The sequence below is a fragment of the Tachypleus tridentatus genome, chromosome 9 (assembly GCF_004210375.1).
Source record: "Tachypleus tridentatus isolate NWPU-2018 chromosome 9, ASM421037v1, whole genome shotgun sequence".
In the NCBI taxonomy this organism is placed as follows: domain Eukaryota; kingdom Metazoa; phylum Arthropoda; class Merostomata; order Xiphosura; family Limulidae; genus Tachypleus; species Tachypleus tridentatus.
The window spans coordinates 94403575-94431523 of record NC_134833.1 but is presented as its reverse complement, the minus strand read 5'-3'; the positions used below and the strand labels follow the sequence as shown (position 1 = coordinate 94431523).

At 35.2% G+C, this 27949-nt stretch overlaps 1 long non-coding RNA gene across 2 annotated transcripts; it reads right to left on the bottom strand.

The window, feature by feature from the left end:
* On the bottom strand, nt 1-27653 carry LOC143227192 (uncharacterized). 2 transcript variants are annotated; one of them, XR_013014928.1, is made up of 4 exons: nt 27338-27653; nt 19146-19408; nt 1897-1977; nt 1-258 (listed from the first exon to the last, which is right to left on the bottom strand). It is a non-coding gene; the product is annotated as an uncharacterized LOC143227192 (long non-coding RNA). The 2 variants fall into 2 exon arrangements; XR_013014929.1 differs by lacking the exons at nt 1-258; nt 1897-1977 and adding an exon at nt 18826-18913.
* Nucleotides 27654-27949: the final 296 nt, after the last annotated feature.

The window sequence follows — 27949 nt, the reverse complement described above, 5'->3', positions numbered from 1 at the left end:
CGTTTTGGGAAATTCATATAATGCTCATGTTGTTTATATTTTCATTGCGTTCACACAAGAACTTGTCCTTTAATTCACACATGTATACAAGCATACATGTAGTTAACACGTTTATTTGATTTTTAATTTACCGAGAAGACAGTATATACAAGTTACCATAACATATTTGCAAGAATAATGAAATAATAAAATAATAATAATAATATTATATATATATATATCATATCATAACCAACGTTCCTTTCTCGATTTCCTTATCTGTAAAATAGAAAAGAAAATTGTAAAGAAATATATTCAAATAATTTTTTTTCTTATTTGTACGATAATTCAGTAACAAAATGAGCTTTTAGATAAATAAAGACTTATCGAGTGTGTGTTTTTTTATAGCAAAGCCACATCGTGCTATCTGCTCAGCCCACCGAGGGGAATCGAACCCCTGATTTTAGCGTTGCAAATCCGGAGACACAGCTGCACTAGCGGGGGGCAAGATCTATCGATAAAAGTTATTTTTAAACATTATTGTTGTCATCTCAACTTTAGTTTTTTGTTTGCAAATTATTTCAAACAAACAATACCTAACCTGTGTGTAATTTATATGAGTTTTCAGCTTTTTTAGGTTTAAAATGCGCATTTTAAATTTCTGCATACTCAGCTAAGTTTGTCTTCATTATTAACTTTACATTTAGTTTAGTTTTCAATAACGTAACTTCAGTTGAACATTGTTCAGCTGTTTGTTCCTTTGTTACTGGTATTATTCTTCATTTTTGTTATTTTCTTTGTTTTACAACTGTTTCATAAACTGAATGTTCCTAGCAGTACACTGTTCTGTACATTCTCTGTACACTGCTGTAAATACCATTACTTTACTTTCTTGCTCTACATATAGTTTTATTACATTAAGTTACATCTATATGAGTTTGTTTATCTGACAGCAAGAATGTTTTTGTAACAGACCAGGATTTATCGATTTAACACATACTGCTTGCAAAAAAGCGTTGCTTAAATGCAGTTCGTGAAAATGATAGAATAAGAAAAAATCAAGCAAAAACATGAAAACTACAGCAAATACTTTAGGGTCGTGGTTAGTATAATAGTTATTAACGTACCAACTTATTTTCTAGGCAGTATTAGTTAATACATTTTTATATATAGCAAGTTTCACTTTTCACACCTAGTACGTTATTATACAGGATACTAAACATTCATTCTTCTGTTTTAAAATATTAAGTCTCCAAGGTTTTGAGGACACATTTTCTGCAAAAAATTTCTTCTTAGAAACCACAGCAAATTAGTCATAAAAATTTAAATGCTTTAATATTCAATTGGAATAAGTCATACAGATGCACTGTTTTTGTATAAACATATATTTTTTATTAACCGGCTTTTATATAACGATTTACGAGGACAAGAGTCTTGTACTTCGTTACTCTGTATTGTTTTAGAAGTATAAATAAATTAGTTTAAAAACAGTTTGTGAAAAGTTAAACAAGTCATACTCAGGGTAAAACTTAGATTTAACAATTTTCAACTGTCTCCAAATTACTCTGAGAACTAACTATATTAAACAATATAGATGTTTTTATGTTGAAAATTACAGCGATTGGAATAGCTAAGACTTTCAAGTTAACTAAAAGGTCGGTTAAAAGGAAAACAGTGACAGGAAATATTCAAATATTATACGAGAAGCCGATGCGATGCTCTTATGACAAACACACCAAGAATCCAAAACAATGTAATGCACCAAATTACAAGACATACAAACTACTATTATACACATCAATAATGACTAAGTACGGTATCTGAACTACTAATATATATTTATCAATAAAGACTAAGCCCCACTATTGACATCGGTTGAAAGAGTACAATCATCACAGAATTGAAGGGAAGCCTTACCGCTGTTACGTTGTATGATTAGACCATTACCATTATTAAATTCCCCTCGGTGGACTCAGCAGATAGCCCGATGTCGCTTTGCTATAAGAAAAAACAACAAATAAACATTATTTAACTACTGTGGTTGAATTGCGGTGATGTAGGTTAAGACAATTCAGTTGAAGAGTTAACATCATTTGGTGTCTGAAATTTATTAGTATATTCAATTCAGAAGTCTATAACGTAGTATAAATAAGTGTAATATATACTTAGCCATGATAATTTTAAGCTTTAAAGCATCGTAAATATTTCCTCTAAACCTAATTTTTTTAGATCATTCAATATATTTATGTGTTTAATAATAACAAAATCAAAATATGGAGAACATTACGTCAATGTTTGTCATGTAAATTTTTTTGTTAAGGACTTGATTTTTGTTTGGAATTGAGCACAAAACCACATGATGGAATATCTGTGCTCAGCCCACCAAGGGTATCGTAAACTGTGTTTTTTAGGTGTGAGTCCGCAGACATATCGCTGTGCCACTGGAGGCTTTTGTGAAGTGTGTTCCAGAAAATCAAATTATTATATAAAACGTATCCTTCCTCTTGAGGCAAAAAAAAAATTGAATTAATTCACTTGTTGAAGTAATAAGAACAAGTTTCAGACTTGTGCTTTTATACCCGAGTTTGAATGGCTGTGTTTGTTTTTTTCCGCTTTTATAGAAGCGCCCAGGCAAGGCTTTAGTAAAGAGATTAGACACGTATATGATAATATGAAAACAATATCTTAAGCGCAGTAATATCCTCTCTTACTTTTTCAATTATGTAACTCGCTCAGTGAAATCTGAGTTCAAAGTCATAGCTTCACGTAAGAAATAAATCAAGTATCAAAGAACTAGCACGAGTTACTTCACACTAGTTTTATTAATAATGAAGAAGATGAATAATAGAAGACGCTTCGTCATTCAATACAACAGTAAATACAACCATATATTTCTGAAGCAGTACACGCTGATTCACCCCCTCTGAAGAGATATGAAACTGATTCATCCGTATTCTTCTCACATAATTATGATATAATAAATTCTGTCATACTTTAACTGTGTTTAATTTGTTGCTGTGTAGTGAAAAACGTTTATTGGTTTTAAATGTTTAATTTTTTTAATAACTAAGAACAAAATAAGAAATTTCAACTAGTACTTTTTGAATTAATGAAGGCCAAAAGCTTGAAAATGAAAGGGCAAATAAGAAATGTATATGTATATATATGTATATTTGCTATTATCTTTTTATTTTCTTTACATACACATATCTATCCATATTTGTAAGGCAATCAACAAAATAACTGTAGTTGTTTTTATATGAAGATTTTGTTTGTTTATAATTAAGCACAAATATATACAATAGGCTATATGTGCTCTGCCCACCACGGGTATCGAAATCTGGTTTCTAGCATTGTATGTCTACAAACATACTACTGTGCCACTGGGGGACTTATATGAAGGCGATTTGTTTGTGTAGCATAGTGATATCATGTCTCGAGAGTATGGTTGCACGTATTGTCTAATGATTCAAGCTATAAAGTCTCCCACTAACTAAGATACATTAAGATTAGTTGTTGCAGCTGGTTCAAAGGTAATGATTACACAGATGATCGAAACGTTATAAAACTAAAACATTTTTATTTTAACCAATATAAGTAAGTCTTGTAACATTAGTTCTGAGAACAGTTTGACGAACTTTCTCTCTTAATGTTTATTCGTAGAGATTAATCACATTCTGCAGTACTGTGTAACCTGTGTATTATGTAAAATTTTGAAAACTGATTAACTGATTTGAAAATGTGGCGAATAAAGACGAGTGGATAATAGATTACTTCATTTTTACAAATGTGATCAGAGAGAAAGTGGCACTGGAGTCTTATGGAAATTTCTAATATGTACTGTTTCAAAAATAAGAATCAGGATTTTTAACCTGAAAGGTTCCTTGTAAGTTTATGTATCAAACGGGCAGGTCAGAGAATCCTGTACCTATGATTTAAATATAGTCGTTCCAAATTTTGAACCACTGAGCAGAGGGAAGGCTATTCTGGAGTATACGCCGCAACAATTTTTTCCAGCTCTTGTAACTAAATATTGGGTTGCATCTTTTAAAATGTATCTATCCGAACCTGTAAGAGCAACATCATACCTCAAATTTCAGATTAGGCGATGCGCATGTCAGATGATGCCCAGCACATGATTTGAGGAGTGGTGAGAATTAAATGATTGTTTATTGTCTTCCAACAAATAACACAATGTATTGACACTTATCAGAAGTAACCTCTCTTTTAAGTTGAATGATTCACTTTCTCCTGATAAATCATACATTAGTTACTTTGTTTTCGTTTGTTTGTTTTGGAATTTCGCACAAAACTACTCGAGGGCTATTTGTGCTAGCCGTCCCTAATTTAGCAGTGTAAGACTAGAGGGAAGGCAGCTAATCATCACCACTCACCTCTTGGGCTACTCTTTTACCAACGAATAGTGGGATTGACCGTCACATAAAAACGCCCCCACGGCTGAAAGGGCGAAGAAAATAGATATCTTTAAAAGATAATCACATAGCTATATAAGAAAATAGAAATCTTTAAAAGAGTTCACGACAGGGATGCGAACTCGCGACCCTCAGATTACGAGTCGCACGCTTTAACACGCTTGGCCATGCCGGGCTAAAGGGTAAGCATGTTTGACGCGACAGGGGTTCGAATGTAATGAAATTTTATTGCAAATAATAGGTTATCAGAAACTATTACATAAAATATCATGAAGGTAAAAATCATGTGGAAACTACAGTCAATATATAACATGTTCTAAAGTACATTAGAAATAATTACTTTAATAATAAACTTTGAATTCTAGACCATGGAGCTTAATTCACCCTCGAATTTTGAATCTCAAAACGGCTAGGATGGGTATTAAAACTTTTATTAAAATAAAATAGATAACAGTCAGTTGCAAACTCTTTATTAACCTTAACATAACCTCAGAAGGTCGAAACGTTGTTCTGTACTTCATTTTGATAAAAGTTTTAATACTCATACGAGCCGTCTTGAGATACATTTTAACTTCAAACGGGATTCTCGTCATCACGAATCACTCAAGGTGTTCTTTGTTCTAAAAAGGTAAGAATTTTAGAATTTATTTTTATGGTCTGATTAGCATCAACTCTACATACAAGTTGACTAACCTTAATTTTGACCTATTCAAAAAATTTGCCCTTTGTTTGTACTTCATTTGCAGGATCGTTAATACAAATATTTTTCACTCACTAACTAACCATTACTATGTTCTTGTATGATTATCAGTGCAAAAATATGGTTACAAATAGTTGAATTATATTACTTAGGGCAAACAAGTTCACTATTATTTAAGAAATGGAAAACCTGTAGCTCAACCATTCAGGAATGATCTCGGTAATTTACAATAGCTTTCTTTTTGGTTTTTCTGATATAAAAATAAATCTCTGTAAGGTTTCTTCTCAATTAATAGATGACTCTTCCATGACACGAAATGTTTATTGAGTGATAAATATTTTACCTAGTTTTACAACAATAAGGAATGTAAAATTTATCTGTTATTAATTTTCTTTCAGTGCCACCTAAGTTTCTTTGCGGTAAGTTTGAAGGCTACAAACACTAAAAATCGGTGTTCGATACCAGTGTTAGGCATAGAGTAGGTAACTCTATTGTGTATCTTTGCACTTAACAACAAAAAAGTTTCTAATTTACTGAAACTAGAAAGTAACATTTTTGTTTTATTCTTTTTCTCAAAGTACAGAACCCAGTAAATAAAATGTATTTATAATTATGTTGCTCAGAGTATTGAATCAAATATGTAATATTTTTTGAATAGTTCTTTTACGTGTAATATTCCATTTTTATATGTAAAATAGGGAATGAAACCTAAATATCCGCAACAAGAGATTTAGCGGGTCCATTAGTGTTACTTAAAAAGCATCCTGTAAAAGCATACTGACATCTTGTTGAAGCACAATCATCAAGTAAAGATCGTCCTTGTTTGGAATTTTATTATAAGCAAGAACTGAATCATTTCTATTATAATAATAAAAAGATTCATTTTTGCTGGCCCGGCATGGCCAAGCGTGTTAAGGCGTGCAACTTGTAATCTGAGGGTGACGGGTTCGCATCCCCATTGCGTCAAACATGCTCTCACTTTCAGCCGTGGGGGCGTTATAATGTGCGGTCAATCCCACTATTCGTTGGTAAAAGAGTAGCTCAAGAGTTGGCGGTGGGTGGTGATGACTAGCTGCCTTTCCTCTAGTCTTACACTGCTAAATTAGGGACGGCTAGTACAGATAGCCCTCGAGTAGCTTTGTGCGAAATTCAAAAAACAAACAAACAATTTTGGGTTGACCAATATCAGGAGTAGAATGCCATCTATATAGCAGCAGAGTTGTAGTTGTTTAAAAACCTGTTTAGTTTTTACATGCGCTTTATATACTTTTGAAAAATTGATTTTACACATGAATATTACAGTGAAGGCTATATAGAAAGAGAAACAAGTTTATTTATATTAAGGTATGAAAAATGACCCGAATACAGAAAAAATTAACTGAAAATGTGCCATCTAGTTGAAACAGGCATAGGTCATTTATTCTCCATTTTTAGTGAGTTTTAAAATAGGCAACGTTATACAGCATTAGCTATAAAAACAAATTTCTGTCCCTCGAATCTTACGAAAAGCTACCCGAGAGCAAGCTGCCCTACTTGTTCCTAATATAGAAGTGATAGATAACAGGGAGGTAGGTAATGAACATTACTATTTTTAACAAAAAGTAGAATTGAACACTACTTTCTAATACCTCCGAATGCAAGGAGGAACATATTTGGTGAAGGGATTTAAACATTGCAACCAGCATATTGTGAGTCGAGTACTTTAACCACCATGACATATCAGCCTTATAAAAGCAAGAAAGAAATTAACTAATTTTTCAAATACACCTATTCTGGATGCATCTTACACTTCACAGTTTTATTTCGAATATTTTCTGTTTCGTGTGAAATTAGGAAATATCCGACAATGAGGAGCTCGAAGTATGTTGTTTGTGAGATTAGGTTGCAAAAATATGTCATAAATTTGTAGCTGTTGGAACAAAAAGTTGAGTGTGTGTGTGTTTTCATATAGCAAAGTCACATCGGGCTATTTGTTGATTCTACCAAGGGAAATAAAAAAATTGAGGTACGAGCTTTTATAATAAACTGCTCAAAAAAATGTAAGAAGAACTTATAAAATAAAAGAATTAATGTTTATACACGATAACCAGAAATTATATAATCAAAATCTGAAGTGTCTATATTACGATGCACTTTATATTTTTTATTGGTTGGAACTTGCAATAACATTTTCAAAAGTATAACTTTGATATGGACAAGAAGTTTGCAACAAAACCAGGTAGAATACTAGGTAGCTTGTTAATTAAGAAATGTAATAAAAACACGAATAATGTAATTTATCGAATGAATTTTCACTTCTGTAATACACTACACGGCCAAAAATATGTGGACACCCGACCATTATGCCCGTATGTCTTTATTGAACATCTCATTCCAAAACCATGGGCATTAATATGGAGTTCATCCATTCTTTGCTGCTATGACAGCCTCCACTATTCTGGGAAGGCTTTTCATTAGATTTGGGAACATGGCTGCGGGGATTCGCTCCTATTCAGCCAAAAGAGCATTAATGAGGTCGGGCATTGATGTCGGGCGAGAAGGTCTAGCTCGCAGTCAGAGTTCCAATTCATCTCAAATCTGTTCGATGGGGTTGAGGTCAGGGCTGTGTGCAGGCCAGTCAAGTTCTTCCACACAAACCTCGTCAAACCATGTCTTTATGGACCTCGCTTTGTGCACGGGGGGATTGTCATGCTGAAACAAAAAAAGGCCTTCCCCAAACAGTTGCCACAAAGATGGAAGCACACAATTCTCGTTATTATATACTGTAGCATTAATATTTCCCTTCACTGGAACTAAAGAGCCTAGCACGTACCATGAAAAACAGCTCCAAACCATTTTCCTCCTCCACAAAACTTTACAGTTGGTACTATGCATCAGAGCAAGTAACTTTCTCCTAGCATACACTAAACCCAGATTCGTCCATCAGACTGCCAGATAGTGAAGCGTGATTACTCACTCCATAGAACGCGTTTCCACTAATACAGAGTCCAATGGCTGTGTGTTTCACACGACTCCAGTCAGCGCTTGGCATTCAATAAGGTGATCTAAGGCTTGTGTGCGGTTGCTCGGCCATTGAAACCCATTTCATGAAGCTCCCGACGAACAGTTCTTATGCTGACATTGCATCGAGAAGCGGTCCCATTCTGTGAGCTTGAATGGCCTACAGCTTCGTTGCTGAGCTGTTGTTGATCTTACACGTTTCCAATTCACAATAACAGCACTTACAATTGATCAGGGTGGCTCTAGCAGGGCAGAAGTTTGACGAACTGACCTGTTGGAAAAGTGGCATCCTATGACAGTGCCACGTTGAAAGTCACTGAGCTCTTCATTACGACCCACTCCATTGACAATGTTTATCTATACAGATTGTATGGATGTATGCTTGATTTTAGTAATTGGTGTGACTGAAATAGCCAAATCCACTATTTAAAAGAGGTGTCCACATACTTTTGGCCATTTGGTATATATCGTACATAGGTGAAACTAGTATAAGCCTAGAAAAAGGCATGGCCAGGTGGTTAAGGCACTCGAATCGTAATCTGAGAGTCGCGGGTTCGAATCCCCGTCACACCAAACATACTCACCCTTTCAACCGTAGGAGCGTTATAAGGTGACGATCAATCCAATTATTCTTTAATAAAAGAGTAGCCCAAGAGTTGGCGGTGGGTGGTGATGACTAGTTGCCATCCCTCTAGTCTCACACTTCAAAATTTGGGACAGCTAGCGCAGATAGACCTCGTGTATGTCATTTAAGTTGTTAATTTAATATTTTATCAAGTATCTCAATATACTTATAAAATGACCTGGGTTTTGATTCATAAATTTATGTAAAAGTACAAGTTTTTGAGTCCTAATTATGTAATGGTCATAATTCCTTTCGACAAATTATACATGATTAATAACTTTAATACCAATGACAGTTCCTGCTAGAAGTTCTCCTTCGACATCGGCTTTTAAAAAGTGTCCTACATTTTGTAGATCTTATTGAAGACGTGGAAGATTTGATTTGATTTTCTTGGAGGTAGCACCAGATGTTAATCTGGCATGTAATTAATTTTGGATATATATAATATATATAGCATCAGACAATCGTAGCAACAGGACAAATATATTTGTTTCTGAAAGACAAAACTACACTGGTTCCATTATCTTAATCCTTAGTGGAGGGGAAAATGGCCCTATGCAATTTTAGATTGCTTATCAATGTAATTCCCTGGGGTTTGTGAAAAGTTAACAAGTCGAAACTCAGTTTCAGTTGTATACTACTGAGGAAACAAAACTGATGCGTGAATACAAACAAAAAATTATTAAACTCTCTTCTGTCAAATTCAAGGAAGACATGTCTGAAGGGACAAGCAAAGATAAATTAGAAAAAGAAAAGAGAAAAGAAATTGATTATCTTCCCAAGCTGGTTGGTTGAGCAGATATCGATTGATATGAAACTGAAAGTAAAATGTTTGCCTTTCAAGTGTTTCGGATTCCAAAGAGAACAACGTTTTAATTATACAGTAATAAGATGAGATAGCTTTTATTTATGTAAATTATAAGACAAAGATGGTCATATATTAACTTGTGAACTAAAACTTTGTTTACAAAATATTTAATTCTCTATAAATGTTGTTCGTCTTAAAGACATATTGGGTTATTTGCCATATTCGTGAGAGAAAATCGAACTCCGGTTGTTAGAGTTTTAAGGCAATACCTTTACCAGTGTTTCACCGAGGAACTGTTTAGTTTCTACTAAAAGCGTTCAAGTGTAAAATGGACTATTTATTAACACGTTACAATAGAATAATTTTTTTATCTTCGCTTCAGAAACGTTTCTCATCTGCAAATAACGTTTCATACCAATTGTTATAGGGGCGTATTTTATTAGTTTAAACGAAACGAAACTTATAAACAATAAATATGCTTTGAAAATGATATCGAGACTTAAGTGATCTTTCATTTTTTCCTGTTGTAGTAATTTTGACACGCTGTTTACCAAACCTTTTAAGATTGTACAGCATTTCTGAGTCATATGTTTAATGACTTAAATGAATCGATTTAATGAACAAATTAATGCCCAAAACATCCCTAGCAGTGAGGTGTGGCGACTAATGAATGAAAATATTTTACTCATTGTACATTTTGTTTGGTTTCATAATGACATACGCTTATAGTTAGACTGGCATGTTAAATGTATGTGTGTGCGCGTAAGTTTTGTTGTAAAACTACATCGGGCAATGTGCTATGTCCACTGAATGTAATTCGAACTCCTGATCTTAGCGTTGTAAATCTGTAGACTTACTACTGATGTTAAATCAACTATACTAATCACTAGGATTAAACTATATAAGTATATTAACTTGATCCCTTATTTAACATACTATATTGTATTTGTAGGATGACTACTTACAAATAGATATTAGTGTGAAAGTACTACTTGTGCAAACTTAAGATTTGTAGTGTTCCACCCAGAATTCACTTGGACTTTGAGGTGTTTTCGCAGTCATGGCCTTAATCATTATATGTTTGCCTTTCTGACCCATTAAAGTTCTTGCTGCTTGTGTGCGATGTCACTTTCAATCACTAGATATAAAGTTTGTTCTAGCAACTCCAGATATAAACAATTTACTTTCTTTGCAACCATTGTTGATAAAGGCCTTTTTCTGCTGCTTGATTACCTTTCTGTTACCACTTTAACATGGTTAGGTTTTTGAAGTCATCAGTGGTTTAATACTAATAGTTTTATCACAATTACGGCAGTAATTCTTGATGGCGAGAAACTCACTTGAAATAAAAATGCATCTCAGAAAGGGTGGTATGGGTAATAACACTTACTGATAAAGAGAGAACAACATTTTGACCTTCCTAGGTCATCTTCAGGTAAACAAAGGGAGAGTTTGCAAATGACTGTTGCCGGACACGTCTTAGAAAAAAGAGTATAAACGGGCATGAGACTGTAGGAGGCGATGAAGTTAAATGATAGGTTATATAATTGGTATAGGTATAAAGGTGCTCCTTTATATTGGCTTAATTTATAATTTAAAGGTGTTCTTTTATATTAGTTTAATTTAAAATTAAAATGTTGTTCTCTGCTTTATTAGTAAAAGAGCTAATACCCATACCAGCCGTTCCGAGATACATAATTGCGGCACTTGTTTCATTGTTTTCCAGGATAATAGCAATTATACTTAATTGTCATCCTTTGAAAACAGTTTTTATTTCTTAAAGGAGTTTTCTATGCAATTTCTGACAATATGTCATTTTTAACTTAAAATTGAAACACATGCTATTCGGCGGTTTACTTCTTTCATATTAGGTAAGCAGTTGTGTAATTAATTCTTTGGGATTTTCAGGACTTCAAGAAGTTGAGCTTAATTGTTTATCTGAAACTTTATTTTATTCAATTTTAATTGCTAAGTAAGCAACTTCCCTGAAAGATGTACATTTACTTTATTTTTCCTCAGCCCCTAGAAGGCGTTATAATGTAACGGTCAATCCCACTATTCGTTGGTAACAGAGTACCCCAAGAGTTGGCGGTGGGTTGTGATGACTAGTTGATTTCACTATAGTCTTACACTGCTAAATTAGGGACGGCTAGCGCAGATAGCTCTCGTGTAGCTTTGCACGAAATAAAAAAAAACACAATCTCCTGGTCATGGCAAACCCATTATTTATAGTTAGCCCTATGTATGTCTTAGTATTAACATTTTTCAATATACATACATTTATGATCAGTGTGTTTGTATTCATTATTACTTTTTGTCATAATTTGTGAAACATTTTAAAATAACATGTATATTATGTGATAATCATCAAGGTTTTTTTTATCAATATTTAAATAGATTTCATTTATATTAAACGAATACGTTAATTTAATAAAATCAACTTGTAAAATGACTTTGCCAACTTACACACCTTCACGAGTTACGGACAAAGCTGTATCATTTGCACATTGATATATTTTACTGTGTAAATCTATATTTACAACATCTTTAATATACAAATTAAACAGCAGTGGACCCAAATTGAACCTTTTAGAACACCGTATTTTATAGTAATTGAATCACTCATTATTTAGCCAAATTTTCTCATTGAAACTTTATTACTGAAATGATTTATATAGCTTCTCATTATACCCATCAGGTGGAATTTGTAGAGCAGTATTTTATGAATTAATGTATCAAAAGCTCTACTTAAATCAAGAAATAGTACAAGTATCTTTTAATTATTATCTAATTGTAAATTTACATCATTTTAAAAGTTTTCTAAATAGTATTGTGATACTTTTACATTTAATAAACTCATATTGGTATTTGTTTACATTTTTTTCTAATAAAATTCAACATTTTACTGTAAACATACCTTTCCATTATTTTTCTCAATTACAAGTAAAATGGAAATTAGGCTATAATTATCCGTATCTTTTTTCCCTGACTTGTATCCCATTACACCAAATATGTTCGTCCTTTCACCTGTGGGGGCGTTATAAAGGTTCGCCCAATCTCACTATTCGTCGATAAAAGAGTAGCCAAAGAGGTGGCACAGGGTGATGATTACAAGTTGCCTTTTATCTACTCTTACGCAGCTAAATTTGGGGCTGCTAGCTTTATGGGATATTTAGTCTATAATACAGATGGTAATGATTCGTCTTTTTTTTCTCTCAGAAAGTCAGTTTCCCCGCTGGGACAGCAGTTAGTCTTCTGATTTACAACGCTAAAATCAGAGGTTCGATTCCACTCAGTGGACACAGTAGATAGCCCGATATATAAGAAAAACGCGCACACAAACACACTTCTCATTTTTATGAATTAAAGACTTGGTAGCAGTTTAGGTTTTAAAGACCTTTGGAGAGACCCCTAAGTCAAACCTGGGGCGCTCAGAAACGTTTGTTTCTCTTCAGCCCCGCACTTGTATAAGGGTTAAAGACCTCTCGATGAGTAAAGTGAATACTTGGATAGTTTATGTCTAAAACGATTTCTAAAGGTCGACTTGAGGTTAGTTGGTTGTAGCCGCGAAGGAGATCAATGAGGTCAGAGGAGAACAGGAGGGACGAGCTATGTTTTTGTCAGGAGTGGGAGAAGGCAAAGAGGGCAGGGAATCATATTAATGTAGGCACTGCATGAAATAAAGAAATGTAGAAAGGTATAGGAACAGCACTGACACAGGATAACGGACCTCTTTTCAGGGCCTGGGTATAAAAATACCCAATAATTTTGTTGTTGGGGGAAACGGAAGTACCCCGAGGAAACCCACTTTCACGTTCAGGGCGCCGAATTATCTACCTAGTGCTCTGAATAGCAGGGGATAGCTGAAATGGAATAACTAATAATTATGGGGGGGGGAGTAGGTGCGGCCACTCATCACTGGAGAGAGACGGTGCTCGTTGCAACCTTGCATTGAACTTTGAAATCGCCCCATAGCTTCTCAGGCGCTCTTCTCTTATGATCCTGTCAAGACCTGGAAATATATTCTTTCGCACAGGGGGTTGAAGTCTCATCTCATACATCGAGTCGTACTCGTGATCCTCTGCATAAGTTTGAGATGATCATGGTTCCGGTGAGTGTGGCGTCTGAACTTGTAAAGGTACATTATCCGGGTATTCCTCAGTCGTTTGGGACAGTTTATGTTTTTTAGGTATTCTAGTTTGAATAGCCCGAGAGATGGTTGGACGCTTGTCTGTCATAGTTGACTTATCCGAATAGGTAACCTGTGTAAATTGCATCTGGGAAGATGTTGTAGCGCGTAAAGTAATATATGACGTCTGAGTGAATTTGTTGAGATTCTGAGATTTCTTCTGTCCATGATCGGAGGTCGAATTGTCGCTTGTCTGAGAATGGTTGTCGCACATCTCGGTGGAAATTTGTGTTGAGTTGGATATCGGTTTTACAGGAGACGAGTTGTCTGTAGACTGTGGGGGGGGGCGGATAATCGGATAAGATGATATGAAAAGGGGCGAAACAGAATCTGTTTGCTTGGGTATCAAAGGTCTAGTTGAGCGACGGCGGGGAAGTTCGGCACTAAAATGAAAGATGTGATTGTAGCAGCCATTCCGTAGAATGGTATCGGCAATATGTTTAGTGGTTGTTACTATTTTCATGAAGTTGATAGCTTGTCTGGAGGATTTCGAGCATGTCCGGTGCACGGCGTATATCACGGACTTGGTTTGGCTCTCAATGGTGCATTTGATTTCACTCGATTGAATGAGTGGTCTACTCCTCTCAGGAAAACAGTGAAAAGGTTTGTAGGGATCTTGGTTGGTAAACATTTAATATTAATTTGAGTATTCCAAGGCTCGCTGGGCCCGGCATGGCCTAGCGCGTTAAGGTGTGCGCTTCGTAATCTGAGGGTCGCGAGTTCGCGCCCGAGTCGCGCCAAACATGCTCGCCCTTCCAGCCGTGGGGGCGTTATAATGTGACGGTCAATCCCACTATTCGTTGGTAAAAGAGTAGCCCAAGAGTTGGCGGTGGGTGGTGATGACTAGCTGCCTTCCCTCTAGTCTTACACTGCTAAATTAGGGACGGCTAGCACAGATAGCCCTCGAGTAGTTTTGTGCGAAATTCCAAAACAAACAAACAAACAAACCAAGGCTCGCAAAAGTACGATAGGTCAGCAGCCGTTGACGGCTGGAGGAGAATTTCCCCGTATCGAAGGATCGGTGTTCTGCAAGGGTTTAGGGAAGCGCCAGGTTTAGCCTGCGCGATAAACGTAGCTATTTGTAGAGGCGAAAGGTGGGGTGGCAGCCCGTCGACGATTACCGGTGGCGTGATTGGCACGGCAGGTCCAGGTAGTGAAAACGTCATGCTGGCAAAGCAGTGGGAGAACACACGTCTTACTTGCTCAGAGATTAAGCTAGGCCCCCGTAAGGTCAAAAAGCCAATGACTGATTTGTTTAAAAAACAACGTTTCCTTAGCATTGGAAGAGAAGAGAAAAATCTCGAGGGACGTAGTTTTCACTAATATAAAGAAATTAGAAAAAGTTTTATTTAATCTATACTTATTAAGGTGAGCTGAGAGTTTGCAAGGCCATGTTTTCTGAAACTGTTTTTGTTGCGCAGTAAATAACACAATATTATGATAAGTTGATACTTTTTTTTTATAAAGTGATGTCATGAAACTTACGCTTTCGAATATAACAATACTGTCTGTATAAAAACAGAACAAAGTTCTTAAATAATGTAACAATGATAATGTATTTCACTCTATATTTATCATGTGACCACGTTAAACAAAAAGGTTCTACCGTTATTTATGATAAAGCATACTTTGTATTAAAAATGAGAATTCCATTGTAATAGAACTCCTATAAAACACCATAACTTAGTTTCGCACACACAAAAGTATCTGAAGATGTTAGAAATCATAAAATGAAAATATGATGTTTGTACAGTTAATTTTATGGTGGCTGATATTCTTGGAGTATGATGATGTGATTGCTGACACTCGTACGGTTAATGTTCATATGTTCTGAAAGATGATGCCCGGACGGTTAATGTTGTGATGGCTGTTTTTCTTGGGCGATGATCATGTGACAGCTGATGTTCTGCCAGTTGATGTTTATACGGATAATTTTCTGACTATTATTGTTTTAAACCAGGAGTGGCCAAACCGCGACTCGCGAGCAATACGCGACTCTTTGACATATAATGTGCGGCTCACGAAAATATGATGGCTGAGCTCTTTTTTGCATCACAATTAATACAAGGTTTATAATTATTTACCAGGTATAAACTGAGAGTCCACTGGATTAAAACGTAAGTCTAACGCTCATGGTGAGTAAATATATTTAAGAATTTTAACCCTAATTTTAATGCTAGATTTGAGTCAGAGATTAAAGAAATTTCGGATCAGCAAAGATTACAGAGGAAATATGCTGGAGAATCAATATTCATACAAGCCAGAGCTGACAATGTTAGCTTTAGTGGGCATGGTTGTGGTGTGTGTGGCTGTGTTGCAGGCAGTGAATTAGCGGAGTGGTAGTGTGATGCTGGACACTGTAGAGTTTGGTTGCGTTGCGCGTGTTGGAGCTTTTTGTTTCTTTTCACACTAATTTTTTAGAAATGTCTGTGAAAATTTTGTGAAGTAAAGTGGCGTCATCAAATTGTAAGAAGCGAAAGTATGAAGATGAAAACAGAAATTTTAAGCCAGAGCGGGAGGAAAATTTTGCATTCCTCTTTAAAGGAGGTAAACCTATGTTTGTTATCTGCAATGTGTTACTCAGCCATAACAAAGCTAGTAACATGAAACGCCACTATGAAACAAATCGCAAAAACGTTTCATCTGATTATCCAACTCAATCAGAATTATGAGAAAAACAAGTTAACTGTGTTAAATTCATCCCAGCAGACACTATTGACAACGTTCAGTAATGGAGTTGATACAACGACTTAAGCTAGTTTTGTTATATCATGGAATATTGCTCCTGCTACACGCCCATATTCTGATGGTGAATTTCTTAAGAAGAATATAGCTGAAGTTGTTGCAGTGTTAGATCCAAGTAACACAAAACTTCAGCGACTAATAGCACAAACATCAGCTTCACGCCACACATCAGAGAGACGTATCTTCCAGATCAGTGCTGACGTTGCAGACAAAATGCAAAATGATTTAAAAAATTCTTTTGCATTTAGCTTCGCCTTTAACGAATCTACAAACATACAAGACAACCCACAACTGGTGGTATTCGTTCGTTATGTTACCTCTGATGTAACTGTGAAAGAAGATATGTTGGACTTAGTGGCAGTAAAAGAAACAAATGCTGATATTCCACTGAATAAGCTCGTCAGTGTTGCAACAAATGGAGCACCCGCAATGGTGGGGAAAAATGCAGGATTAATTGCACTTATGAAATGTGATCCCAGCTTTTCAGAGAAATGATGAATAGATGCAAGATCTAATGTTCTTACTGATATAGCCTGGCATGGCCGAGAGGTTAAGACACTCGACTCGTAATCTGAGGGTCGCGGGTTCGAATCCCCATCACATTAAACCTTTCAGCTGTGTGGGCGTTATAATGTGAGGATCAATCCCACTATTCACTGGTGAAAGAGTAGCACAAAAGTTGGTGGTGGGTGGTGATGACTAGTTGCCTTCCCTCTGGTCTTACACTGCAAAAGTAGGGACGGCTAGAGTAGATAGCCCTCTTGTAGCTTTGCGCGAAATTCAATATAAACCAAACCTTACTGATATAATGAATCATCTACAAACTCTCAACTTGGCACTCCAGGGGAAGGACCAAATTGTTTCTAATCTTACTCAGAAATTTTTCAGCTTTCAGAATAAAATAAGACTTTTTCAAAGAGACATATTGTCAAGAAACTTCATTTACTTTCCCAATCTCAAAATTCATTCTCTAATACTGGAAAAAAGACCACAAACTAAAAGAATACAAACTTAAATTACAAGGACTGCTTAATAATTTCCTAGACAGGTTTGAAGACTTGTAGAAGTTGAATCCCTGCTTCACCTTTCTTGTAAATCTATTCATGGCTGATGTGATCAATGATGGTTGTCCAATTTTCGAACCATTGGTTACAGAATCATCTGCTGTGGAAATGGAACTAATAGACCTACAGTAGGACCTGAGTCAAAAAATGATCCATAAATCCCATTCTACAAATGAGTTCTAGAAGCAAGTTCCAGAAATAAAATATCCTGAAGTGAAGAAAACCAGTGTGCGACTCATCTCATTTTTCGGCACAACATACTGTTGTCAATCACTGTACTCTGTAATTAAGTTTGTTAAGTCGAAGCATCGTGCAATCATTACAAATCAAAACCTGACGGAGCTAATTCGTAAAGCCTTGATAACATTATCAGCCGGAATTTCAACAACTCATAAAGAAGATGGAGACTCACAAGACCTCTACTAGCAGTAAATAGCCTGATAATTGTATCAATGTCTGTTTGTGCCAGACATATTATGATAAGATTAAAATTTTGTAAGGTGGAATCTGATTAAAATATCTCTAATTTTATTGTTTTACACATTTTTCTCCATGTTTTGACCAGATATTTACTAAGACAATAAATATCATCAAAAATATCTGCTTTTACCTTTTTTATTTTTATTTTTGATACTCTAATTTTATGTTAATGAAATGGAAATTTGCATATTTTTCTTAGATATGTCCGTAGTTCATTACTATATTAAATACGCGAATATAGTTAAAACAATAATCAGCCAGGAGTTTGAAAACAGTTGGTTTATGTATGCGTACTTTGTGATTATTGAAACTAATACAAAGTAACAGTTTAAAATCTACATACATGAATAAATATTGTTACGTACATGTATTTATTAACATTTATATAAAATTTATGTAACGCAATGTGCATGTATCAATAAAACGTGTGTGTAATATGTGCTCATGTCTATCGTTTATCGTATGTGGCTCTCACGTTAAGCAAGTTCAACTTCAACCGCCTGTGTTCTAAACGCTGATTTTCACAACCACCTGTTTTGCCTTTGCTGTTAATAGTTTGTTTCATGCATATTTTCACTCACTTTATATGTATTTCAGTACGAAAACAACATGTAAGCATTCAAGTTATGTTGTGACAGGAAACAAGAACTGGTTTAAAGACATCTAAATAAAACAAGACGAAGACAATAAAAGTATATAATACGAAATTTTGGCTGGAATAATAAAAATTATTTACAAACAAGAATATATGTAGAATGAATGCCAAATGAAATCCAAACTTACAAATAAGTACCAATTGTTCGGTGTGCTCCTTGTGCCGTCAATATAATATTTTGCAAGTAATATGTTTTCTTAAATTCTGCTTAATCGAAACTTCTTATAGAAACTGTCTATAGGAAATACAAGAATTTTAATCAAAAGATGTAACCAACAGACAATTATATAAAACCAGCATATAAGTATAGGGTATAACAATATCATTATTCATTTTTTAATTGCTGGCTAAAATATCTCACTGAAAGTGGAAGATATCTACGATATCAAGTATTAAAGACTTCATACGAGTTCGAGAACGTTACATTAATTTCTCAAATATCGCATTAATAATGAAGGAAGACTTACTAAGGTATTTGGGCTCAGCATGGCTTGGTGGTTAGGGCGCACGATTCGTAATCTGAAGGTCACGTGTTCGAATCCCCGTCATACCAAACAAGCTCGCCCTTTCAGCCGTGTGGGCGTTATAATGTAACGGTCAATCCTACTATTTGTTGGTAAAAGAGTAGTTCGAGAGCTGACAGTGGGTGGTGATGACTAGCCACCCTCCCTCTGGTCTTACACTGCTAAATTAGGGACGACTAACGCAGATAGCCCTCGTGTAGCTTTGCCTAAAAATTCAAAACAAACAAAGAAACAAACTATTATTACCTACTGGTCATCAATAAATGCATCCATCTATTTATTAGGTCGTGCATATCTGTTCCATAAATAAGATTAAACTAATCCTTTCGTGTAACTTCCGTATATTTATAAAACAATAAGCTATCACACTTTAATATTATACTTCTTACTGTGTAGTAAAAATCACTAAACAATTAAGAAATAAGAAATGTTTCAAATAGTAAGTTTCTCTTTAAACACAGTTATTGCAAAAGCTTTAAAATAAAACATAATAAGACATTTTTTTTATATTTTATATAGTTTATCAATACAAGTTTAGCTACGTTTTTAGAGTTCCCAATAGTTATTAAAATTTGATAAACATTTGGCTGTTGTACTCTCGAGAAATCCCTGTGTGGATGATAATCAAACAGACAACAATTATCTTGTGCTACGAATATTTGTCATATTATATCTGTTAATGTTTATTGGTATGGATCAGTTACAATAGTCGATTTTCTGTAAAATATGAGCCGTCTAGATCACATGAGTTTGATGATTAAACAATTAGAGAATCTGGTAAATTGTGCTGTACAAGTCAGAAATGATTCTTTTTAAACAAGTGGAAAAGCACATATCGACTATGTTGCTTAGAAACTTGCTTGAATCATGTCCGATAATATATTATGTATTTAAAAAATAATGGAATTTTAACTGTGAAAGGTGCTTTGCGCACATGGATTAAGCGCCCACTATTGAAATCCTTATGATTCGGGTATAGCTAAATATAAAGCAGTCGTCCAGCATAAATCGCCCATAACGGGGTCTTTTGCGGTCTTCTTGAACGGACCGTTTCATTTTCATAAATCGTCCATAGTTGAAAGTCTTGAACCACAGACCCTACGATGCGCTTCATGACAAGATAACTACTGGACCACATAAAGTCCATCTGTTAGACTGAAAATGAATACACTCTTTCGGTAGTTTTGATCATTATAACTTTTTCTGAAGTGATTCCGTTTCAAACCGCGCAATTTCTTCTCATAAATCGCAAATTAGTGATTTTTAACAAACGATTCATGAGAATCACATAAAGCTTCACTTCACTTCTATAAATGAGTTATTTAACTAAGTTGTTTAACGTGCTCTGTTATAGTTATACGAATGTTAATGAAATAAAGGTCACATACAAACAAAACAGATGATCTATTTGATATTAGGTTATAAGAAATTAGCGCTCAACACCTGAAAGCAGATAGGAATACAAAGATAGGACATTCCTTAACTACACAGAAGTATTTATAACAAACTGACGCGATTGATTTTTTCTCCCATGTTTCTTTGAATAATAAATTCAAACGGTTTTTAAAAGCGTAACATATTCAGTATTGTTTAGTTATACGTTTGGCACACGTTCTACTCTTAAGATGACTAACCCTAATTTTAACTTTACTTTGTTTATAATTTCACGTTGGTTGTTGTCGTTTTGCCTCCCGCTAGTACAGCGGTATGTCTCCGGATTTACAACGCTAAAATCAGGGGTTCGATTCCCCTCGGTGGGCTGAGCAGATAGCCCGATGTGGCTTTGCCGTAAGAAAAACACAAACACACACACGTTGTCGTTTTGTAATTAAGCACAAAGACACAATGGGCCTTTTGTGTCCTCTTCACCACGGTATCGAAACATATCGCTGTGCCACTGGAAAGTTTCAGTTTTGGATATTTTATGCAAATATTTTCAGGTATGAAAGAAAGCGTAATTCCTAAGATTGTATAATGATAAGTTTTACTAAAAAAATGTTGAGTTTTCCATAACTTCAAGGATACTGCTCCTCTCTTCGTAGTTTAGCTAAAAGTTAAAAAGGCTTATAACTCTAAAATTCGGTGTTCGATACTCTTCGCGAGAAAAACGCACAAAGTCTATTTTGTAGCTCTGCAATTTGAAACAATTATATTTTAATGACAAGAATTTCAGTTGGATCTTATGTTTCGACATTAGAAACTAGAAAGGGATCTTTTTAAAAATAAAATTATAAGTAATCTGTGTTTTGTATATAAATTAAAATTATATAAGAAAATTAAACGATAATTATCAGCGCCACCAAGATATTATGATATATATCATTTTTTAAAATAATTCAAATATATTTTGATACTTTTAAATTCTCTTCAATGGCTGAACTTTTGTACTTCTGGTATTTTTCCAACATTTGCGTCCATGTTAAAGTAAGGAACCCCGGCATGGCCAAGCGTGTTAAGGCGTTCGACTCGTAATCCGAGGCTCCGGGTTCGAATCCCGGTCGCACCAAACATGCTCGCCCTTTCAGCCGTGGGGGCGTTATATGGTGACGGTCAATCCCACTATTCATTGGTAAAAGAGTAACCCAAGAGTTGGCGATGGGTGGTGATGACTAACTGCCTTCCCTCTATACTGCTAAATTAAGGACGGCTAGCGCAGATAGCCCTCGAGTAGCTTTGCGCGAAATTCAAAACAAACAAACAAACACGTAAGGAATCCAGTAAATAACATTTATTTACATTATTTATTTAACCCCAAATGCATAAGTATAATAGAAATGAGAATAAAACTGAAATATTTCAAAAGTCATCAGAGCTTTATTTACAATGTACCCCGAACAACTGCCCTGCTATCTTGTTAACAAACAGCAACAATACCAAAGCCTTCTTTTACTATTAACCGCTGGCTGAAATAAAACGTATTTTTATTATTATTTGAAAAGGAACGGTCGTTTTGTTTTTAAACTATTGGCGAAAAGTCTTGCTAGTTTGGAATTTTATGAGGACCAATAACTGAATCTTTTCCATTACAATGACAAACAGGCCCGCGTTTTCCCGGGCAGTTTCAACATCACTGTAGCAACCTAGAGTGCTGTTTATTTAAGCAGTCAGTACAGTTTTTTACATGTTTATATGCTACTTATGATTCATGAATTAGCATAACTGTTATGAAGAGATCGTTTCTTTGAATTTTATCAGTAAAGTATCTCGAGAAATGGAAGTGAAATTATTTAGTTAATATATGAAGGCCGTACATACATAAAAACAGAATTAATGGAAATAATATGCACTAGATGAAACATACAAAGTTTATTTTATATATATATATATTGCTATCAACCTTATTTCTTTAACAAACAGCCCTGTGCAATATGAATTACACAAGGAGTTGAAAAAGAAAAGCTAATCGATAATTTTTCAGATTTCTTATATTTTACGTGTTCACTTTGGTCATGTACCTTTTTGACATGTGAAATTCAGAAAACGGCTGATAAAATATAAGCATCTTGGCTATGAGGTTGTTTTACAGAAATATCCCTTCATTTTTTTTTTAATTGAATGGAAGAACGAGCTGTTGGTTTTAGTATTTAAATATTTATAACAAGCACTTTATGAAAACAGAAGATAACTCGAGTTTTGGAATTTGGAATATTAGTAAAGAGCTATACGTGTCTGTAGGCAATGGTAGCTAGAAATTGAGTCAACAGAATCGAAGCTATTTATATTCTTAACTCGATGAAAACTGTGGAAGAAGTTACAAGAAATAAAAGTATTATGAAACTAGCACACATCACTTAAAGAGAAAAATAGTAATTTAAACATATTTTGTAAAATGTATCGGTAAAGAAGCAAGAAAGGTTTAACTGTGTGTTTTTATTTATATTACCTTCAACAATAACAGAAGCAATAGCTTTACTGCCTCTATACCACCACTTACTGTATAGTTTATGTAATTTATTATTTATTTAATAAAACTAGTCTTTCCCTTTGCTTTGATCTTGCTTGTGTAATGATAAAAGCTTATGTTATTTACTTTTATACTAAATACGATTAGCTTGACGATTAATCAAGGAGTCTTATAGAAAGATCTGAAACACTGCATTTTATATTTTATCCGCTTTCTTAAAATTCTGTCGAGATTTAAAAGAGAAAATATGGATTTTGTAAATTAATTTATAAGCCAGTACGATGCGTTAAATTTTATGGTTTATTATGCGAAAATTGAGCTTCTTACCAGCAGTGGTCAAATAACAGATTGCACATTGAGTAAGAATAAATAAATAAACAAAACAAACCTCCTTACTTCAACCTGCAGCAGCTATTTGTGACATATTTAACATCGATATTGTTGAAACTAGCACAATACTTTTTTTCATAAACGTATATTTAAAAAGAGACGTCAGTGAAATTTTATTAACACAACTTGAACTTATCTACAATACTGACATTTGGTTTGTGTTAGAAGTATTTCAATAAACGTTCACGCGCACCATACGAGAAAGGAGCAAAGCATATTGCCAGAAGTTCTTTATGTTGCTGCTAAATTATCACTTGTTTTTATCAATGACATTAGAATAGTAATGTTTGAATGCAAGTCTAGAATAGAAAAGTACGCACGACATACCTATCACATATATCCTTACAAATATATGAAGAGCATGTAGACACACATCACGTTTGAATTTTATGAAAGATGGAATTAGTACACATACGTAGAGGAAAGCAGCGATGTATTACAAACGCCATTGGTAGCAGCCAAACATGAATACTAAACTAACTATATAATGAGCATTTTATGTGCTTAAGGTGGATTGTTCATCTTTTTTTTTTCCATTTACTATATATTTGCTATATGAATATGTATGCTTCTTTTGCTTATAATTAAGCACAAAACTGCATAATAAGGTTTCTGTCCTCTGTTCACCGCGGTTATCAAAACCCAATTTTAAGCGTCTAAGCCAGGGGTGTGCAACAGGCGGCCCGCGGGCCACAACCCGGCCCGCCAAGCCATTTAGTGTGGCCCTAGTTGTTGTAATCTAACCATGTGGCCTGATCTGTAATCCAACGCAAATGGAATATTTTTAAAAGCATCGATCCTACGGGATTCCTAGGCTTCGACTCGACAAACTTCTAAAATTATCTTTGCTAGAGAGGAGCAGGCCGAATTCGATTGGTCGGCCTCCTTAGGGCATGAATAGGTGACGTGCACTAGCACTATTGTCTACGACTCAACGTCATGTCCTGAACCTCGCCTTCGCCCGCTGGCGACAATTTTCCCTAACCTCTGCTGTCCGTCATTCATTATTGGTGAAAATTTTATTACCTTTACAGTTACTACAAGAGATTGAAGGTAAATTGATTATTATTTAGCATATTGTTGTGACTTTACTGAATTTATTAAAATTTTGCTTTCAGATGCATCTGATTCTATGTACAGTGTGACCTCGTTATTCGCGGGGGTTACGTTCTTTACCCTCCCGCGAATAGCGAAAAACCGCGAATATTGGACGCAGTTTTAAAACGTATATGTATGCGATTATATACTATATGAAATGCTTCCCAAACACTAATGATACTTATACTCATTGATGCAGTAATAATGTAGCAATATTGCATACTGTTATGTATTTCACTAAATTGTACCGTGCGTTACCGGGCTGTGCTTTGCCGTTTGCGTTGTTGGGGAAGCTGAGGCAGTCAGCCAATAGCAGTCCAATCTTGTTTGGTGAAGACGACAATTGATAAAACGGCTTGATTGAGTAAATACAACAGAAATCTCCTCGAAAAGCCCTTTCAGTCTCTGTGACCTACAAAACGCAGTTCGCGTATAACCCGCGAATGGCGAACCGCGAATAGGCGAGGTCACACTGTATTTTGCTATTCTCAATTAATTTAAGTACCGGAAGGCTATGATCGGGGTGCCAATTTAGAAACATGTGTTTCTGTCCATAAGAGGTTCCATGTGTAAATAAATTCTATGTTTTTCTACTTTGCTATTTTCGTGAGAATAATTTTTGTTTTGATTTCAGGGCTAGTAAAATGTCAGCAGTTAAGAAACGAAAAATTGATGATGAGGGAAGGTTATTCAACAGTGAATGGTGCACAAAATATCTTGTTGTCCCACATAATCAAGGTGTTGTCTGCCTCGTCTGTCAAACTACAATTGCAGTCATGAAAGAGTACAATATTAAGCGACATTACGCAACTAAGCACTCCTCAGTTTGATGAAATTGTTGGTCAGGCACGAAAGGACAAAATTGAACATTTAAAACATCCATTGAAAAGCAACAAGGTGTTTTACCACTTTCAAGAAAAATTCAGAACTGGTGACAAAACTGAGTTTTAAGCTTTGTGAATGTATGGCAGAAAAGGGAAAGCCTTTCAGTGATAGAGAATTTATTAAAAATTGTTTAACAATATTCACAGAATATGCATGTCCAGAGAAAAAATATTTGGTGGAGCAAACTAGCCTTTCCCGCTTTACTGTCTCACGCAGGACAAAAGATCTTTCAGAGGACATCAAAGAAACTTTGAAAGAGAGATTGAATTCGTGTGAAACTTTCAGTCTGGCTTTGGATGAAAGCACTGATATCAATGACACATCCCAACTTGTCATTTTCATCAGAGCTGTTACTGCAGGCTTTGATGTTTTCGAAGAGTTTTTAGATATGGCAAGCCTTTCCTCCACAACCACAGGACAGGATATTTGTGAACAAGTGCTTAAGGTTGTAGAAAAGTTTGAACTGAATCCTTATAAATTATGTGGTGTTACAACAGATGGTGCTCCTTCCATGACAGGTAGGACAAATGGATTCACCAAGAAATTTCTAACTGCAATTGGAGCACAAGACGTAGTTGTAAGCCATTGCATTATTCACCAAGAGAGCTTGTGCACCAAAGCTCTGGATTTTGCAGAAGTCATGAAAAATGTTGTCCAATGCGTAAATTATATTCGAACACGAGGATTAAATCATCGACAATTTAAAACTTTTTTAGATGAGCTGGACAGTGAGTATTCAGATGTTTTGTACTTCTCTGCTGTACGTTGGCTTAGAGCTACTACTTTGAAGAGATTCTGGAATCTGCGAGAGGAGATTAAGTTCTTCATGAAGAGCAAACGTCAGAATGTGGACTTCTTGAGCAATGAGAACTGGCTGAATGACTTAGCATTCCTCACAGACATTACACAGCATCTGTCTGATTTAAACTTAAAACTACAAGGGAAAAGTCAACTTGTGAATAAGTTGTTTGAGCATATTTGTGCTTTTGAGAAGAAATTGGAACTTTTCCAGGTTCAGTTGAGAAGAGCCATATTGACCCATTTTACGTGTCTTGCAACCAGGAAACTGGAATTTCCTAATCTGGATTGCACCAAATATGGAACCAGTGTACAAAAGCTGCGTGATGAGTTTGCAAACAGATTTCCAGATTTCAGACAAACTGAAATTAGATTGAAATTGTTCGCTCAACCTTTTGATTTGGCAGTGGAAGACAGTCCTGATGATTGCCAAATGGAACTCATTGAACTGCAGGCTGACATGGACACTAAAAGGAAATTCTCTGAAAACAGTTTGCTAGACTTTTACAAACTCTGTGTACGTGAAAAGTTTCCCAATTTGTCCCGTCATGTACAAAGAATTGCCTCCCTTTTTGGTAGCACCTACTGCTGTGAGCAATTTTTCTCCAAAATGAAGCTCATCAAAACCAAATGTAGAAGTCAGCTGACTGATGAACATTTGACCAGTCAGTTAAGAGTGGCAACCTCTTCTGTCAAAGCTGATATTGACAAGCTCTGCAAGGACTCTAAATTTCAAGTGTCGCACTAAAATGATCACTCATGCAAAAATATAAAATGTTATTGCTTGCATTTTGAAATTTTTTTTTAATTTATTGTGCATGTACACGAATAAGCTTGTTTTTTAAGTGGCCCCGCTTGATTGATGAAGTTGGTTATATGGCCCACCGACGAAAAATGTTGCACACCCCTGGTCTAAGCCTTCAGGAGAGGTTTTTTTGTTGGCGAGAGTGAAAGAAAGCAGACATATTTTTTATCTTAGCAAATTTATAACGGAAAATTGAGTGAAGAGTAAGTTTGTCGAAAACCTATCACTTCATACAATTCTATTTGGGCTACTCACCATTTGAAGTTACGAGCCATACCGGCCGAAATGCCGAAGAAGACCGGCAAACCGAAAGATGCAATGGCGTCGAAAATTGAAGGCCTAGGTCAATGTTTCACAATAAGTCTAATGTAGGTGGCATAACCGTAAATTAAAATATAAATTTAAAAACTTTAATAGAACTGGCTAATGAAGAACTAAAAACTATCGCCTCCCCAGTGGATGTTACTCAAATTAAAGATAGGGAAAAAAAGAACAAAATATATGAAATATTTGAAGAAAATATAAAATCTACTGCTGTCGACAGTAAAGCTGAGGCTATATTGTTAGACAATGAAAAACTAACAACTAGTAGCATAAATGTTAAAAACCCCACTCTGGATATTGAAATTAACACAAATTTGGAACCAAACGAAACAAATTCTGATGAACTAAAAAAAAAAAAGTGTATCTAAATTACCAAAAAACGCCATAATCATACAAGGCATACCAGGAAACTACAACCAATCACAACTAGTAAGAGAAATATTCAGGTCTAAACCTAAAATTAACGTCACTAACATCAAGCGTCTGTCTCGCGACGGGGTCCTCGTTCAAGGACGGGAACTCGCTGACTTTAATTGATTACTG